This window comes from Marmota flaviventris, chromosome 9, assembly GCF_047511675.1.
Source record: "Marmota flaviventris isolate mMarFla1 chromosome 9, mMarFla1.hap1, whole genome shotgun sequence".
Lineage (NCBI taxonomy): Eukaryota > Metazoa > Chordata > Mammalia > Rodentia > Sciuridae > Marmota > Marmota flaviventris.
In genome coordinates this window covers 8,029,120-8,048,262 of record NC_092506.1, presented here as the reverse complement: position 1 = coordinate 8,048,262, position 19,143 = coordinate 8,029,120, and positions in this window count along the sequence as shown.

Genomic DNA, 19,143 nt, shown 5'->3' with positions numbered 1-19,143 from the left:
TTGGCCCTGCCACAAAATTCCAGTCATTGCAACAACCAGACATCTCCTACAAATTCCCAAATGCCACTGTTGAGGTCACTACTTTAAAAGGGTCATTGGGCCTGGGGGTAAGAGTTTGTGACTAGCATGGACCCTGTCCTCCTACCCACTTCCTCGGTTCCCTGTACCACCTCCCAGGGAGCCTTTCTAGGTCCCCTCTCCCAAGATGCCCGCCCCACCCTTGCTGCCATGTCCAATGAGAGACAAAAAATTAAAATTAAAAGCAAAACCAACCTTTTCCTTGACCATCCTCTCTGCTCCCAACCCAATTTCACAGCCAAGATCCTCAGAAGAGCCCCCCCTGCACCGCTCTCCTTGGGCACCCCGCATCCGCGCTTCCATCTCAGAAGTAGTTCAACAGAAAAGAACGCAGAGGGTCCCACCACCCACGTGGCCGCCAGCGCGAACTGTTTGCTGTATCTGACTGCAGGGCTTCGTCCCCCGTCCCTCCTGGCCTCTGACCCTGCTGTCCAGTCCTGTCCTGGCTGCCCACTCGCAGTCCCACCCATCCTGACGTCACAATGGGGGGTGTGCTTATAGTTTCATTGGTGTCTGTCACCGCCCCACATTGGGAAGGTCCCCGTCCCCGCCTCCCTTAGGGACCTCTGTGCTCTCCTCTCTGACAAGGCTGCTTACGAGGCTCCATAAATATGGGTTGTGAAAGAACAAAGCAGAAATAGATCCCGGATTCTCAGTATTCAGAAAGCACCTGACCAAGGCTGGGGTCTCCTTGGCCCTCACTGCTGATCACTCTGGGGGGTGCAGTGGGACAGAGCTGTGTCACAGAGGCAGGGCTGGGGCCCCATGCCCCTAGGCCTTGCTGGAATCCGGGGTCCCCCCAGAGAGTTTGGGGCATGGCTTCTCATTGGTGAACACACATGCCGGAGGCCCAACCTGACCCCTAACTTTTTGTAATAAACAGTTCCTTAAACTCCCACCACTGTCTGTTACTTCTCTTAATTTTCTTTTCGTCCATTAGCCTGATTATCTTTGTATTGAAACATTCCTCGGAGGAAATGTGGGCAGTTCAGAGGAATGAAGGGAAAGGGAACTCCCAATCATGATCCCCATCCAGGAAGGTCCCTTGGCTCGAGGCAATTTCTCCAAGGAGGTGGGGAAGGCACCCTCATCCATCGCTGGTGGGACTGCAAAGTGGTGCAACCACTCTGGAAAGCAGGATGGAGACTCCTCAGAAAACTCGGAATGGAACCCCATCTGACCCAGCCATCGCGGAGCGGCCAGTACCCCGCCAGCGTGGTTTCCTGCCCAGGTGATGAGCCACCTGGGAAAAAGAAAGTCTGAAATAATTAGTAAAGAAATAAGAGCCAGAGCCAGAAATGAGGTTCAAATAGGGGAGCTCCTGATAGGTCCTCAATCCACCCAGGAGCTGGAACCCAACATCTAGAAATTGGCTCTGGTCCTTTATTTAAGGGGGTGTGCATCAAAGGCAGGGGTAAAGTTAAAGGAGGAGCCTTGCTTCTCCGTGTGGCAGGGGACTTGCTGCAAACAGATTGATTGGCATCTTGGCAAGCCACACCCGTCTCTGAGAGCCCTGTGGCTGTGTGGCTCCAACAGGTCACCCATCTCTGGTGCTGTGCCGAACCTGACAGAGCTGAGTAGGGAGTGACATGGAGTAGGAGGGCCGCAGGGAGTCCCAGATACCAGACTTTCCTGCCCAATGGCTTCCATGCTGATTTGGTTTATGCACATTTCACAGATGGCTTCTGGTACCCAGTTATCTCACTCCTCTCCATACACCCAAAGGTCTTAAAATTAGCACACTACAGTGACACTGCCACATCTATGTTCACAGCAGCTCAATTCACAATAGCTAAGCTATGGAACCAACCTAGGTGCCCTTCAACAGATGAATGGAGGAAGAAAACATATACAATGGAATATTTCTCAGCTGTAAAGAAGAATGGAATTATGACATTTGCTGGTAAGTGGATGGAACTGGAGACTATCATGCTAAGTGAAAGAAGCCGATCCCCCCAAACCAAAGGCTGAATGTTCTCTCTGATATGTGGATGACAACCCACAATAAGAGAGGAGGGGAGGGAAGAATAGAAATCCATTGGATTAGACAAGGGGTAACGAAGGAAGAGAGAGGGGATGAGAAGGGGAAAGACAGTAGAATGAATCGGACATCACTTTCCTGTATGAACACAGGACAGTGTGACTCCACACCATGTACAACCACATGATGGGAAGTCATGCTCCATGCATGTGTGATGTGTCAAAATGCACTCTACGGTCAGGTACAACTAACAAAACAACAAAAAGACAGTTTCTCCTTGCTGGCTTTGTTTATTGTCTCTAGTCACCAAATCCTCCCGGCCAGCTCCTCACAAGGAAGGCAAAGTAAGGGAGGACCTCACACTTCCTGGGGTCCTGCGGTGCCCTTGGGTGGAAGGAAGTCCTCAAACGTCTTGGGGTCCAGCATCTTCCTTTTTGGGCTGAATTGCACAAATTCTGCAGCTGGTCCTGCTTTGTGGCATTAGCAGAGGGATCCCAGGAGGAAGGATGTTCAGAACATTCTGGGCCACAGACACCCTCAGACAGCAGTCAGCGGGCAGCCTGGGTGGGGGTGGGGAGGGATGGGGCCTGGCAGGTGGGCTCAGGGACCCGTGGCTGCCGGTGACTGGGGACCAACATGCCTGGTCTCTCTCTTGGACGCAGGCTCCAGAGGTGAACTTTGGTCTCTTTTTATTGCTTTTCTCATGAGAGAGAAAAATGAAGGGTGAAGACCCAGGATTGAAGATCAGCCGCGTGCAGACATCCTCTTTTCAGAGAAGAGGAAAATTGAGTTCCCGGTGTTCCGCCACGGCCCTGCCAAGGGCAAGCCTGCTCCCGAGAGGGGCCCACTGCCACAGGCCGGGCAGCCGCTTCCCCAACAGCCAACGGCGGCAGGAAGCTCCAAGGTGCGAACAGACGGCAGGTGTTGGGGGCACGGAGAACCCACGTTGCAGGTAAGGTTGATCATCACCGTTTGTAGAGTCTGGATCTGCAAATTCGCCTACTCGCTAAAATTTATTTGTCAACCCCAAATTGACGCCCAGAGCGCTTTGGGGGTCATTTGCGGACATGCGCAGAGCAGCAGAGCCCTTGGCCCTGAAACGCACTTTCCCAGCGGAGGGGGAGCGAGGCGCTGTTTCCTGGCTTTGGCCCTTGGATTGTGAACTCGTGTCCTTCCCAAGACGATTTTGTGCTGCCTGTTTTGCACTTGGAGCCTCCACGGGGTGACTTTTTGTTTCAATGGCTCCCACTTCAGCACTGAAGTGCCGTCTAGTGTCCCCAAGAGCGAGGAGGACGGACGTGCTGTGCTTCTTGCAGAACACCTGTGTCGGACAGGCTTTGTTCAGCGAGGGTCCTCGGTGGCTCTTGTGGGTTGGAGGATAATGAATCCACAGAAATTTCAAATGCGATGCTTTAAAACAGGAACGCACCGAAGAGAAGGTGAAGTACTGACGGGTTGACGAGACGTCGTGACCGTCACTGCCGAGTCTGGCAGGGACCCCGCGTTCCCCCGCTTGAGTTCTAAGTCAGGAACATCTCTCTGCGAAAGACAGGACGTGAGTCAGCTGCCACCTGAGAGTCCAAACCTTTCTTTGTCTTGTGAGTACATAGATAGGGTCTCCATCTTGTGGATGAGAAACCAACTCAGAGAGATGAAGCCACGCGGTGGGCTGGATGTCAGGGTGCCCCGCCCCTCCCCAGCCAGATTTGTGTGTTGAACCCCTAAATTTTTGACCCCCATAGGCCATGCCACACTTGTCAAATAGTTCCACCAAAGCATCCCCAAGGCAGAGGAGAGTGATGGGAATCCCTGGGGGTACAGAGAAGGATGGAAATGAGCCACACAAGTGTCAAATTTATTGAAAATCTCCCATGGTGCCTTAAAAAGTCTTGCACATAATTCAGTCTCCTCCGCAGACTGTCATCTTTTGTTTTGCCATAAAATCACTACACTAAATCACTAGTTGAATTTTTATATTCCAACAACTAGAGGCTCTGATGTCCTTCCTACCCATCCTTGAGGGAGGGGGCCGGTGCCTAGCTCTTCCCGAGTCCCCTGGGATCAGCAGAGTAGAGGGTCTCAGGACCGGGCAGGACAAACAGACTCACAAATGCATGTTATGACTCACTGCCAGAAGCCAGGGTGGGGCAGGGGACGGGCCTGAGGAACTCATGCTGGCACCCCTGGCGGGTCCCCAGGGAAAGTACAGTTTGGAAGACTCTGTAACCCTCAGTCTCTGGGACTTGCCTGCGCCTTTGCCATGATTGACCACTTGGGGGCGCCCCTCACGCACGGGACCACATTCCCAGTGGGTTTTACTCAGGTGGTCTGTTTCCAGGGTTGGGGGCCAGGAGGGTAGTTTTCGTCCTCCTCTGCCGGCCTCCTTCTGACAGGTTACTGGACATACATATGGAAAGCCATGTTGTGGACAAAGGACAAATACCTCTGGAGAACTGTGCTTTTTTCATAAATTAGCCTTGATCTCTGACTGTTTAATCTCTGATTAACTTTGTAGAGTCTGGACAGGGCACTGCACTCCTTTGAAAACACACACACACACACACACACACACACACACACCATGCTCAGATTGCTTGGCCAAGGCCCTGGTCTCTGTTCCTATGATTCTGCTGCCCGATGTGTCCCATGTCTATCTACCGTCATTTGTATTCCTCTCAGTGACAGTCTATGTGACATTTGTGGCTCTGGGGGTCTCATCTGCGGGGTTTTGTTGAAAAATACAGATTCAGGGTCCCACCAGAGCCCCATGGAATCTGATTCTACAGGAAGTGTCCTTTGCAAATGGTGGCACCATCCATCTGTGAGCCATCCTGTGGCTCAGCCACTCCACCACCATCCGGGGACTGACTTGCTTGATTGTGACTCAGAAAACCACTATGCCCCTCCTTCACCCCCCTGCTTTCTCCAGGCTGGTGGTATTTTAGAAAAAGCCCTGGGATGGTGTGGCCCGTCGTGTGGCTTCTCTGTGCCTGGGGTGGAGGAGACACCTGAGGAGGAGCCACAGCCCTGGTAGATTGGCTGCTCACTTCTCCTCCCTAAATGTCACTCACCACGGTCATGTCCCCACTTACTTTCTTATGAGCGTGTCATGGCTGGGTGTATCCCCCGCGAGCTCTTGTGTTAATGCAGGAATATCGAGAGGTGAAACGACTGGACCAACTCCCTCAGTCCGTCCCAGTGTGAATGGACCACCTGGGTGGTGGCTGTGGGCAGGTGGGGCGGGGCTGGAGGAGCAGGGACACTGGGCTGTGTCCTGGAAGGGTTCATCTCTGCTTCCTGGGCACCATGCACTGAGAAGCGCCCCTCCATCACGACCATGTTCTACCTCACCTTGGGCCCAGAGCAACGGAGGCAGCCCACCATGGATGGAGCGTCTGCAACCCTGAGCCCAAATACATTTTTCCTTCTCTAAGTTGTTCTCGTCGGGTGTTTTGATCACAACCTTGAAAAGCTAACACAGTGATTTTGTTTTTCTTTCCCCAGTTTTTTAAATGATGATGAACACAAGGCATTAGTTTTTTTTAAATTCTTCATATTTTACTTTAATAGCAAAGACATTTTAAAGTAAGTAAAATTTCTTCTGAATGTTGTTTTTTGAAGATATATATATATATATATATATATATATATATATATATATATATATATGCCCTTCAGCATATGAATGGATAAAGGCAATGTGGTACATATGTACAATAGAATATTACTTAGTCATTAAGAAGAATGAAATTATGGCATTTGCTGGTAAACGGATGGAACTGGAGACTATTATGCCAAGTAAAATAAGCCAATCCCCCCAAACCAAAGGCTGAATGTTCTCTCTGATATGCGAATGCTAACATACCATCAGGGGTGGGAGGGAAGAATAGAAGTTCATTGGATTAGACAGAGAGGAATGAAGGGAAGGGAGGGTGACTGGTGGGAAGAGGAAAGACAGTAGAATGAATCGGACATGACTTTCCATTGTTCCTATGTGAATACATGCCCAGTGGAACGCCAGCTCATGTATAATCACAAGAATGGAAAGGTCTACTCCACGTGTGTACAATATGTCAAAATACACTCTGCTGTCATGCATACCTAAAAAGAATTCAAAAAGACAGCATGTCATTGGTTTTTAAATTCCCTCTTTGAGCTATGCTTAAGCTAGGAGTGTCTGTTAATTTCAAAATCATAAACACTCTTTTGGTCATCTCTATTAAATCTCGTTGTTTTGGATTATGTTTAGAGGAAATGGTCTGTAAAACTCCTATTTTAAAATATTATCAGATTTTCTTTGTGGCTGAGCACAGGAACACGTTCCACGGGCATGAGAAAGATGAGCGTCTTTATCCAGGTGACATATGGACCCGTTTCTATTAAATATGGATACGTTAATTGCACTGTATTGTGTGTGCAGGTTGAGGGGCCTCATGGGAAATGCTTGGAACCAGAAAGTGTCTCACATGTCAGACTGTGGGACATTCGCACATGCATAATGAGCTGTCGTGAGGAGGGGACCCAGGTCTAAGCATGGAACTCACATATGCTCCACGTGTATACCTCATACACACATCCTGAAGGTCATTTCCTACAGTAGTTAAAATGACTCTGTGTGTGAAGCCAAGTTCCGTGCTGTGGGGAAGTTTCTAGTTGTGGCATCATGTCAGCCCTCAAAGAGGTCTGGATTGGGGAGAGCTTCGGCTTTTGGGTCAGGAGTGCTCCAGTCTGTGGTCATTTCCGCCACACTGGACGTGTGTGTGTGTGTGTGTGTGTGTGTGTGTGTGGTGCTGGGGATGGAACCCAGGGCCTGGTGCATGCCAGGCAGATTCTCTGCCACTGAGCCTCACCCCCAGCTCCCCATCTTTTTTAACTTCTAAAATCAGACACTATTATTCTGTTTCATGGTCAATGTCGAGTTTTGCCAACGTTTTTTTTTACCAATTTCTTTGCTCATCACTTCTTCTGAATTTTTGGTATTACAGTTAATTTTGAAATGATTTCATACTTACAGAAAATTGTAAGAGGAGTACCAATTGCTTCTCTCTCTCTCTCTCTCTCTTTTTCCTTCTAAAGCATTTGGGAATAAATTACCAGTCTGATGCCTCATTATCTCAAATAATTTGGAGTGTATTTCCCACAAACAAGGATGTTATCCCTGCAGAACCTCAGTGCAACATCAAAATCAGGAAATTAACACTTGTACATTGCTATTGCTGGTCCACAGAAACCCTGTTCATGTTTTGGCAATTTCCCAATAATGCGCTTTACAGCTTTGGGATCTAGTCCAGGATCACGAGTCGTAGACTGTTGTCACAGCTCCTTAGCCTCCTTCAGTCTATGACACTTTATCCATCTTCCTTTGACTTCCTCAGCCTTGAAACTTTCAGAGTCCAGAAGAGTTATTTTGTAGGATGTTCTTGGAGGAGGCTTTTCTGATGTGTTCTTCGATTAGACGTGGGCTTTGTGTTTGGGGTGGGATGTCCAGCAGTAGTACTGGGTTCTCATGGCCCCCGGTCAGGGAGAGCGACCCCCACATCTGTCCCAGGACTGGCGCTGTGATGCTGTGTTTGATGACGACCTTGGTCCTTGGTTAAGGCAGTATCTGCCAGACTTCTCCACCAGACAGGCATTCTTCCCCGCTTTGTAATTGTTAAGTGTTTTCAGGGGAAGACTTTGAGATCATGTAAATAATCGTGTATGTTCAAACGTTTACCACTGGTTTTAGGAATTACCTTCCAGAGACATCCTGGTTCCTTTCAGCGGAGAGTGGTGTTAAAAACCAAGATCTGGGTGGTAAGTGTGCTCATTGTGTGGGGTGTTACTGCCCTTAGACCTGATCAGAGGATGAAGCTAGGGACTAGCTGTGTGTATCTACACAGTTATAGCTGTGCATTTCTGTATCTGTCCACAACTATTGAAAAATAGTAGTTTATTCCTCCAATTAAAATCTAGCATAGGGTTTATCCCAATTTTCTTCCTTTCTATATTTATACCTCCTTAGATAGTGATAAAAAATGGCTTCTGTTACTCTTAGAATTTTACTTATTTGATCTATTTCATCCAGATAATCAATCTACGATTGTGTTGCTACATGGGCCCCACAGACTCAGAGCCACTGTCCTGAGGGGATTTTCCCACTAAGAAGAGGCAGCTAAAGAGATGGGCCTTAGGGCTGGGGATGGGGCTCAGTGGTAGAGCACTTGCCTAGCAAGTGTGAGGCACTGGGTTCGATCCTCAGCACCACATTAACAAATAAATAAATAAGATAAAGATATTGTGTCCACCTACAACTAAATAAAATATTTTTTAAAAAGAGATGGGCCTTGTATTTCATCATCTCTTCAGGTTATGGGGACAGAAGTCAGAGTGGGAACCTATAAATCCCATCCCACTTTGGGTTGGGACCCCAAGGCTTAGAAACTTCTGGACAGCCCAGAAAACCTCAAGCTCTGAATTTTTTTAGAAGATATTTTCAGTTGTAGATGAACACAATATCTTTATTGGTTACTTATTTTTTATGTGGTGCTGAGACTCAAACCCAGTGCCTCACACATGCTAGTAGGCAAGTGCTCCACCACTGAGCCCCAGCCCCAGCCCCAGCTCTGAACTCTTGTAGGTAATTCCAGATCAATATTTTCCTTAGATATCTGAAAAAAGCAAAATAAAATGAAAAAAATCCTCATTAAAGAAGAATTACATCATTTCAGTTCTTAACAATTAATTTCAAAAATATGATGTCAACTGCACACTCAAAAAAAAAATGAGACCCGTGAAGGTCCATGATGCTTCTGAGCAAGAGCCAGCACAGTCAGTTACAGAGGGACACTGTATACAGGGTGCCATAAACCAGGGAGGTCTGTGAACGAGTGATGCTCTTTCTGCTGAAGGGCACACAGGCTGTGCTTGAATTGGGGCAAAAAGGGGCATCAGCATCAAAACCGATCAAGTGTGTGAGCATGTGTGTGAGTGTGTGCGTGTGTGTGTGTGCCCAGGAGTGTCTGCAGTGCCTGGACTCAGGCCTCACACATGCTGGGCAAGTGCTTTACCCCTGAGCCGCATCCCCAGCCCAGCAATTCTTGAACTAAAATTAGAAATTCAATGCAATTCCTAATTCCTAAAGTAGGAATTTGGTTATTAGCTTCTTGTTCATAGCTTTGGAGATAATCAGTGACCTCACATACTTCACAAAGCGTGAAGCATCAAAAAAATTGAAAAAAAACGGAGAAGTGGCCGGGCCCATAACGGTGTCCCGAGAAGACACTCTGGTCACAGCCTCGGAAAGGGAGGTTTGAGGAGCCGGTGCAACATCGGGAGGGATCATGGCTGAGATTTTTCTGGATTTGACAATGAACCTAGATCGAGAGGCCCCCAGATGCCAAGCAGGACAAAGAAAGGGCAGGAGGAAGTGTCCCAGGAGAAGCCACTGCCAAGTGCCTCCACGGCAGCCCTGGCCCGGCTGCCTCCTCCGCCTGGGCCCACGCGGGTCCAGGAAACCCAGTCCCTATCTCAGGCAGCCAAACCCCAGTCACCACCCCAAACCAGCTTGGAGTTTTCATTCTGAAGGTGAGATTCCGTGGCTCTTCACTGCACACAGTCCTGGGCTTGTGTAAAAGAACCAGATTTCAGGAAAAAAATGAGACAGGTCCAGAGGAAAGGTAGTCACCATGTTGGTGACATAATGTGCACCGTGGGACAGGGACCAGGGGAGGGACTCAGCCTGGAAAGGTGAGTGGGACCAAGAGAAGGCCTGGGGATGGGCCCTGGGGACCAGACGGGGGCGTCCACCAAGCCGGAGCCGTCTCAGCACTGTGGCCACCAGGCCCCGTTCAATGACAAAGATTCTGTTCATCCTCTTCACTGTCTCAAAATGAAATTCAGAGGAATGTTTTCGAACCTCCATATAATTGCTGACAGTAATAAGGGAGAAATAAAAGACTTTTCTTTTGTGGTGTTGGGGAACTGACCAGGGCCTGTGTCTGCTCAGTACACACTCCCACGACGCTCCGGCCCTGACCAAGAAAGACTTAAAAGAAAACAGTCAGTATTTCAGCAGAGAAATGCTCAGGCACGACGCCACTGGAAGACCTGGGCTTCTGAATGAGAGACTATTCAGAAATTGGTAAAAATAATCAGAATTTCTTTTAAAAAGTTCACTCTCATTTTACAGGATGGCTGCAACGTTGGGAAAAATTCAGTGTTTGCTACAAATAGTAATAAAAATGTAAGATTATCATTACGATTAGGTTTTGGGTGCCCCATGACTATGCACAGGTTCTTAAAATTTAACTTTGGAATTATTAGACGGTCCCGTTTTACACACTAGTCATTATGGAACGGTTTAAAGCCCAGCGCGGTGGGCAGGCGGCTGGTCCTGGGCTGTGCAGGACCATCTTGCGCACAGTAGGACACGGCAGGCCTCCCACGCCCCTCGGTGGACGCCAGGAGTACCCCCCACCCAGGCCTTGGCACACGCACAAAATACCTCTGGAAGCTTCCAGATCCGCTTCTGCTTCTGTCCCTTTTGAAAACTCCTCGTGTCAGGTACTGGCCAGGGCTTCGTTGCCCACAGGCCACTGGCCTTGCCGCCCCATGGGCTTTATACAGAGGCGTGTGGTGGGGCGCAGCCGTCGAACAACAGTCCTCCTTGTCTTTTCCTTCAAATAGGACCCTGGTGATGGCTTTGGCCGCACTCAGAAAGAGGGACCTTGGTTCTCCCCTGTTCACTACAAGGAAGAGCCTGATCACAGCAGAAGAGTGGCCTGCACACCTGTCCCCAGGTTCCATGGGCGTGGGTCCTTGTTCATAGAACACACCCGTGAAGAGTGTCCACCTGGGCCCTGGGCATCCCACGGAGCCGATGAGGGGGCGATGCCCTTCCAGAGTGCGCAGCCGCGGTGAGGGCCGGCTGGGGAGGTGGTAAGTGGAGGCCCTGATGCCCGTGATTACAGGGAAGAGAGGGCTGTGCACGGGGAGGAGGCGTCGGAAGGAGGCAGGGGTCATTTGGAGTTAAGAAGGGAAGGCCATGGGGCAGCCACCCCAGGGCCCCACTCTCCTCTCAGGGGTGGGAGTGGGGGCCGAGGGCTCTGGGGGTCCCTGCTGTACTCCCCCTCAGGGCTGATAATGACACTGTCCTCAGGGGAAGAAAAGGACACTCGGCCTTTTGCAAAGCTCTGCTGCGGAGCTCGCCTGGCCTGTGTGAGGCCCTGGGTTCCATCCCCAGCAGACAGGGGCCACACACACACACACACCCCGGGGAGGGGCGGAGAGCTGGGCTGGGGAGGCTCAGAAGCAGAGGAAGAGAAGGACGAGCTGGTTAGTTGCCAGAGATGTTTTGAAATTCCCGCAAAATGCAGCCTTTTGGAAGGAAACTTCCCCTTTGGTGACATGATGGAAACGAACCACAGAAGATCTGAAGCATTTAAAGAACTTCCCCAGGTTTGAATTAGACCAGGCCTCATTCAAATCAGCACCCCGTCCCACGAAATTCGGATCCCTCCACCCCCCACTGCAGACGGAAAGGAACAGGAATCACCCACTCAAGATGGCACCCGGCCAGCCCTCTGGTTGGTGGGCTTGGGTCACATGACCCCAACGAGACCCTTGAAGGTTGACGCCATCTTTTGTGAGGTCCCAAAGGGCACTGAGGTTGGCTGGGCTCTTGTGGTAGGGAAGGAGCAGGAGCCGGCCCAACATGGGAGGCCAGTGCTGCACGGGCCACGTAGGCCCCACAGTAAATTCCTGAAAAGGCTCAGGGAAAGGAAGATTTGAAATGTTGCAAGTTTTGCTCCTTCCTTCTCCATAACTCTAGAACTTTCTATTGCCCAAGGGTTTCCTTCTGCAGGTTTTAACAATGTTTTGCAATGTAGAATTTAAAAACCAGTTTAAAAATACCTTTTAAAGAAAAAAAATTTGAAAATCTGTAGAAAGCAAAAAGAGTTTGTGTCGGGGCTGGGGATGTGGCTCAAGTGGTAGCGCGCTCGCCTGGCATGCGTGCGGCCCGGGTTCGATCCTCAGCACCACATACAAACAAAGATGTTGTGTCCACCAAAAAATAAATAAATAAATATTAAAAAAAAAAAAAAAAAGAGTTTGTGTCCATCTCATCATCTGCCTGACACTGCAGTGCAGACTCCGTGACGTCATCTCCCTACACTCCTACCACATCACCCCCTCCCACCGGTCTCCTTGCTGTTTGTTGGCCACACTCCCACCTCAGGACCTTTGCACTGGCTTCTCTGTCCTTGGAAAGCATTTTTGTAGACGCGTGCGGCTTACTCCTTTTCCTCCCGGTCTTCACTCACACACGACCTTCTTGATGAGCAAGAGTAACTGTCCTGCTTACAATGGCACCAGTTCTCCCTGGGCATACCTATTTTGTCTTTGTTCTGTAGCATTCCCTCCTTTCTAACTTACGGGGCAATTACTTCCTTATTGCATTTATTGCTTGTTGCCCGCCCCCCTCGGGAGGCTGTAAGTCCCACTAGCGACCTTCAGTGGGTGCCCCGGGGTCTAGAACAGTGCCCGTCACAGAGCAGATGTTCAGTACATTTTTGCTCAATGAATTAAATGAACAAAGAGTGGCTAATAGTGGCTACTATTTATTGAGGACTTAATTTGTGTCAAGCGCCGTTCTAAGTACATTCTCCCAACAACCCTTAAGGAAATTTTTTTTTTAATATTTATTTTTTAGTTGTGTAGTTGGACACAATACCTTCATTTTATTTACTTGTATGTGGTGCCGAGGATCAGACCCAGGGCCTCGCATGTGCTAGGTGAGTGCTCTACCGCTGAGCCACAACCCGGGCCCCTAAGGAAAGTTTAAATAAACCCCTTTTACAAGTGAAGAACCCTGGGCACAGAGAGGCTAAGCAACTTACCTAAGAGCATTCAGTAAGGTGAATGTCAGTGCCAGGGTTTGAACCCAAGCAGAGTGCTGCCAGAGCCCACGGTATCAACCATGATGCCGTGTTTGCCTCTCGTGAGATGTAAAGAGGGGGGACCTTACAAGGTGGGCCGGGCTCTGCCCTCAAGAGTGGATCAATCCACCCACAGGACTGACGGATTAACGAGTTATCTCAAAAGTGGGTCTGCTATTTAAAAAGCCACTCTGGCTGGGTCTCACGCGCACCCTGTCTCTGGCCGCGTGAGGCCCTGGGCACCTCAGGACTGCCAGCAAGACCGCTACCGCCACATGCGGCCCCTCAGCGCGGGCCCAGCCTCCAGGTTGTCACTCACAGCAGAAATGGGCCGCGCGACCTTCCTCTGTGGAGGCCTCTCTTTACCCTGCAGGGTGGTGACAGACGGGGTGCGGATGTGGGTGCCCTGCAGCTCAGGGGCTCCTGGACCTTCCCACCACCCTCGGCAGGGTCTCCAGAGAACAGAACCAGGGGTCAGACGACGGTGGATGAGATGGTGGGGCTTTATTAGGGGCCTTGGCTCACAGGGTCGTGGAGGCTGGGGAGTCCCCGGTGAGCCTTTTGCGGGGGAACCAGGACAGCTCGGCCTCCCTCCCTGGTGTCTGATGGCACTGCCCGGCTGGCTCTGCCTTCCCTGGAGCTGGCTCCTTGGTCCCCCGTCCCCGACCCATCTGTCCAGCTCTGTCACCCGTCCCTGCCCTGGGCAGAGCTGGCTGTTGGCTCTCCCTGAGCTGGCTGTGCCATTCTGCCCCCCGCCACTCCAGTGCCGCGTGGCCTGGTTGGCAGGACTGCGCTGTCCCCTGCGGGCACCAGCATCACCCTCGCGTCCTGGCACACAGCCCTCCTCCTGGAGGTACCCGTTTTCTCCTCTGTGTCTCCTGGGGGCTCTGTGAGTCCCTGACACATTCTGCCCTTTTCCCCACCTGCTTTGTGCCCCTCCTCAAGGGCAGCACCAGGTGAGTCCACCTCCCCACTCCCTGCAGCAGGGCTCAGCTGGCCAGGCGCAGGTCAGTGCCAGGGAGCCTCTCAGACCCCTCTGTGTGCTCAGAAAGGGACAGCAGTTTGTCACCTGGGGCCCGCACGGCTCTCCTTGGCCCCGGGACAGCTCTTTCGAGGCCCGCGTTGTTCTGTTTTTGGAGCGTTTCATCGAGGACATTCTGGAAACTTCAGCAAACATTCCCCAAAGTATCCTTTCCCACTGAGTCCACAGGCCCCGCGGGGAGACTCCACTCACTCTGCCGTTTAGCGTTCAGGTTGGTTTTGGGGGAGTTACACACAAGGTGGAGCTGACTGTCCCCACTGCGCTGGGCCCGCAGCAGCTCGGGGACACAGGCTCCTTCTCACCGCCACCGCCCAGCTCCAGAGCTCCCTCCAGCTCCCTGGTCTTCCCTGGGAAACTGTCCCCGCTGAGCACCCCGCCACCTGCCCCCGCCCCACAGCAGGCTCTCCTCTGCCTCCTGAGTGACCCCTCCAGGGGCGAGTCCGTGGAGTCGTGGAGAGGCTGTTGCCCGGAGAGCCAGGGCACTTAGGGGAGCCACCTGTCCCTTGGTGTCTGAGTCTGGCTGCTTCTCCGAGCTCGGAGTCTCGGGGTTCACCTCGGTGGAAGGCTGAGGGCACCCCGTGTCCAGCTGTCTCCTTTCTTGCGGGGCTTGGGGGACAGGCCAGCCCGGGCCTGGTGGGCGCCCCAGGGCTGCGCTCGGCCGCCCCAGCCGCCACCTGGGGCCCCCTCTGACCTGACCCCCACTGCCAGCCCAGCCACCGTCCCCATCGCTCTGGCCCTTTCCCCTCAGGGCCAGAGAGGGGTCACTAGGGCCCGTCCCAGAGCTCACGGCCTTCACCCCCCCCTGCCCCGCACCCCAGCCCCCCACCCCGGACCCCGCTCTTGCTCCACCTCCCCGAGGCCCCGCGTGGGCAGGGCCGGGGGCACCCAGACTTTCTTGGTGACCACGGTTCTCAGCTGCGGGCCTCGCTGTTCCTGAATGAACCAAACTCAGGTTCGTTTCCACGCGACCCCACCCGGGCCACTGCCCCTTCACCCTCCACAGGCGCCGGGCTTCCACCCCGCGGTGCACAAAGCAGCCCCCTGCTGCCCCCGACCTAGGCAGCCGGCAGTTAGGATCCTCCCAGAGCTCCAGGTGCCCTCCACCTGCCACCCCTCCTCCCGAGGGGTGTGCTCTCCACCTCAAGGTCACCATCTCAGGACGGCGACTTCCGTCACCTGCGGATTTCCTAGTAAACCCACGTGGCATTGCCGGGTACGCTTTCAACTTTTATAGAAAAGTCATCATTCTATACACTGAGCTGCGTTCTTTCTTTCTAACATTTATTTTTTAGTTGTAGATGGACACAAGATACACAATATCGCTTTATTTTATTTATTTACATGTGGTGCTGGGGATCGGACCCAGTGCCTCACACATGCTAGGCGAGTGCTCTTCCTCAGAGCCACAACCCCCTCCCTGAGCTGTGTTCTCTTTCCACTAACTTTAGGTTTTTGCGATTTATCCATGTTGAAACGCGTAGCTCTTGTTTATTCATTTTACCTGGCTGCATAGTTCTCCGTGGTTTGACCACGGGAGGCATTATGCATCTATTCTGCCTTGATGGACATTCAGTTTCCAGTTGTTTTACTAATACAAAACAGAATGCGTTCGTGTGTATGTGTGTGTGTGTGTGTGTGTGTGTCTATCCGAAGGAGACAGACAAAGGGAGGGGACTGAGGGACAATGATACGTACATCTATTTTACCAGATGTGGCCAAACTGCTCTCTAGGCTGAGCTACCGATTTGCATCCCACCAGTTGGTTACCAGGCTTCATCCTGAGGCAAAGGAGCTGATCCTCAATTCACTCCTAACCTGGACACCCTCTTGTTCCCTTGCTCAGGAACTGCGTCCTCTGACGGTGTCTTGCGTTCACAGGTAAGTGCTTTCCTGGGGATCCTTGCAACCCTGGGTAAAATGGTTCAGTCGGGGTGTTTCTGGAGGGGCCCCCTGTTTCTGTTGCAGGAGCCCAAGGGCCACACACTAGTCGGCAGAGGAGCCTGGCTGCCCATTGGGTGGCCCTGGCTTTGGAGAGTCTTCTCAGGGCCCGGTGGGGTCCCCGCGGCTCCCTCGGATGTGTGTTCTGATCCCCTCCCCGTCCCCGGGAGTGAGACCCTGCGGAGTCTCAGCCCTGCCTTCACTTTGACCGGCGGTTTTGGCCTCCAGCGGGTTCCAGGCAAGACCATTCCATCAATTCCCTGGCAGTCGGCTCAGCAGATTTATAGGCATCAAACCAAAAAAAAAAAAAAAAAAAAATTTGCTTAATAACATGCTTGCGGAGTGTTTTTGTGCCCGGGTGCTCCAACAATGCAAAGTGTTCCAGCAAAGAGGAGGCAAATTTCTTTGAAATTCGGCTATTCAAAGTGACTCCTCGACTCAGGGCTTTTGATATTGCTTTAAGGAATCTGTTTTGCCCATAAAATCATGTCTGTGCTGTGCTCGTCATTCAGCTGACATTTATTCCAATTTTCGAATAGCAACTTCTTCCACTTTACCTTCTGTAATTCAAAAGAGGAATCCTTAAGTCTTTGGAAAATTGTTTTTTGTAATATTCTAAAGTGAAAATACTTGCAAATGTGTACTTTTTAGAACAAGCGTAAATTTTAAAATCGGGACTAAAGTAACCTTTTATGTGCGAACTTGCCTGCGCTGTAAATCACGGACTGTTTTTTTCCCCCTCTATTCTTTTAGCAGGTCTCAACGGCCCTGTGTTTGCATGAGATTGGAATCGCTGGTGGGGGGCTGAGAGGGGCTCAAATAAAAGCCGTTCCCGGTGCTGTGTGTCCTGTGAGCACTTGTCTCTGTGGCGGCTGCTGCCCCAGACCTCGCCAGTCTGTGGGAAAATAATCTGGTAATACCCGTGATGGTTCTTGTCCCCACTCCTATTTGGGGTCTCAGGTCCCTGCTACGTTCTCTCGATCCTTCCCCCCAGTGTCTCTCCTGGGCTCATGCCCAAGTGGCCTCCACCTGGCACCTCTGAGCACCCTGATCTCAGCACCTGCCTCGGCCGGATGTGGTGCTCTCTCCCCTGGGCCAGCCCCTGGCTTCGGCCTGAGTATTCCAGGTGACAGGCCACGACCTCGAGCCCTCCAAGGGCAGCTCTTCACGGTCTCCCGCGGGGCCCTCATCACCCTCTGGACCTCCAGCCAGCGGCCTCCTTACCGTTGCCAGAATCTCACCATCTCAACTCCAGTCTCTGTGCTTGGAAGACAAAGTTTCCTTGCAGCCAGAGACTCGCAGCCCCTCATCCAATGTCTCCCTGGGTGTGGGGCGTCTTGAGCCCTTCCCTGGAGCATCCCCTGACGCTGCCTGCTGTGGGGTGCAGCTGAGCACAGGACGGGGGGGTGGGACCATCAGAGGTCAGGAGGGGTGAGAACTCTGTGTCTTCAGACTCCTACGGCCTTGGTTCTCCAACCGGGGAAGGAGTGGGTGTCACGAGTTGACCCAAGGGACACCTCCAGCTCTTTAAGGTGTTAGAGATAGGATTAAACCTTGCTCATCATTTATCAGCATTTAAAAATTGGATGCACCTCTGAGGCACCGCTCTTTTTGGTGACCTCATTTGGAATTCTCAGCCCTTCTTCTTTGCTCATAGCAGCGTTTGTGGCTATGAATTTTCCTACAAGTGTTTCTTTGGCTGCATCCCACACATTTTGATAGGTAGTATTTCACCACTATTCAGTTCTATGTACTTTAAATTTTTTTATATTTATTTGTTTTTAGTTGTTCATTTTATTTCTTGTAGGTGGTGAGAAGAATCGAATCCAGTGCCTCACACATGCTAGGCAAGTGCTCTACCACTAAGCCATAACTCCAGCCTCTGTATGTACTTTTAAAGTTTTCAACTGATTCATGGATGATTTAGGTAATGCATTCAAAAAGTTTCAAACTCAAAAAGCATAAACTGTCTACAAGGAAAACTATTCCTTCTACCTCTGACTAGTAGCCAGCCTCCCACAGACAACTAATATCATTCATTATAGTTTTCATATGTAGTTTATGTGTACATATATTGAGAGAGAGAGAGAATATCTTAAATGTCTCCAAAGACTTATGCGTTAAGGGCTTAATTCCCCCAGGTTGGCGTTATTGGGAGGTAATGAAAAACTCCTTCTTCTTCTTCTTCTTTTTTTTTTTTTAAAGAGAGAGCAGGAGAGATAGAGAGAGAGAGAATTTTAATATTTTAGTTTTCTGTGGACACAACATCTTTATTTGTATGTGGTATTGAGGATTGAACCCGGGCCGCACGCATGCCAGGAGAGTGCACTACCGCTTGAGCCACATCCCCAGCCCGGTAATGGAAAACTTTAAGAGGTGAGACTTAGTGAGAGTTCTTCTGGTCAGTGGGGAGATGCCTTTGGAGGGGCTGAGGGGCACCGGGTTCTCCTTTTCCTCTCTTTTTCACATCCCAGGCATGAGGAGAACAGTGTGCTCTGACTCATGCTCCCACCTCTGATGTACTGCCTGCCTTGCCACAGGCTCAAAGCCACAGAGTCAAGTGTTCATGGATTGAAGTCTCCAAATATGTGTGCCAATGTATAAACCTTTCCTTCTTATAAGTTGATTATCTTGGGTATTTTGTTATAGTAACAGACACCTAACTAACACAGGTGTATAAACATATTGTGTGTGTATACAAAGTAGGCAGATGTACCCCTCCTCCTTCCTAGGAAAATCCTGTTCCTTTGGTTGTGAAATGTGTTTTAGTTTTTTCTCAGTAGAGATCCTTCCACACCATTACATAAAGAGCTTCCTCGTTTGTTTTAAAAGCGGCAGCTCAAGGCCTTCCCCTGGGGCTGTGCCAGCTGGAACCCCCAGCAGCATGCTGGGATGGCCCCCATTCTGCACAAAGCGTGTCTTATCAAATTTTGGTTCTTTGTTGATCTAATAGTGAATAATGATCCATTTTAGTTTTCACTGATATTTATCTCATTGCGAGTGAAGTTCAACCTCTTTTCACGTTTTGAAGTAATTTTATACAGATGTGGCTTCTGATGGCTGTTCTCCAATAGCAGGAGGAATGACCGCTTCTGGGTTGGGGCTGAGGAAAATCTAAGATGAGCTCGGAACATCCTGTAGGGTCAGAGGAAGGAATTGCTGAAACCAAGACAAAACCAACCCAC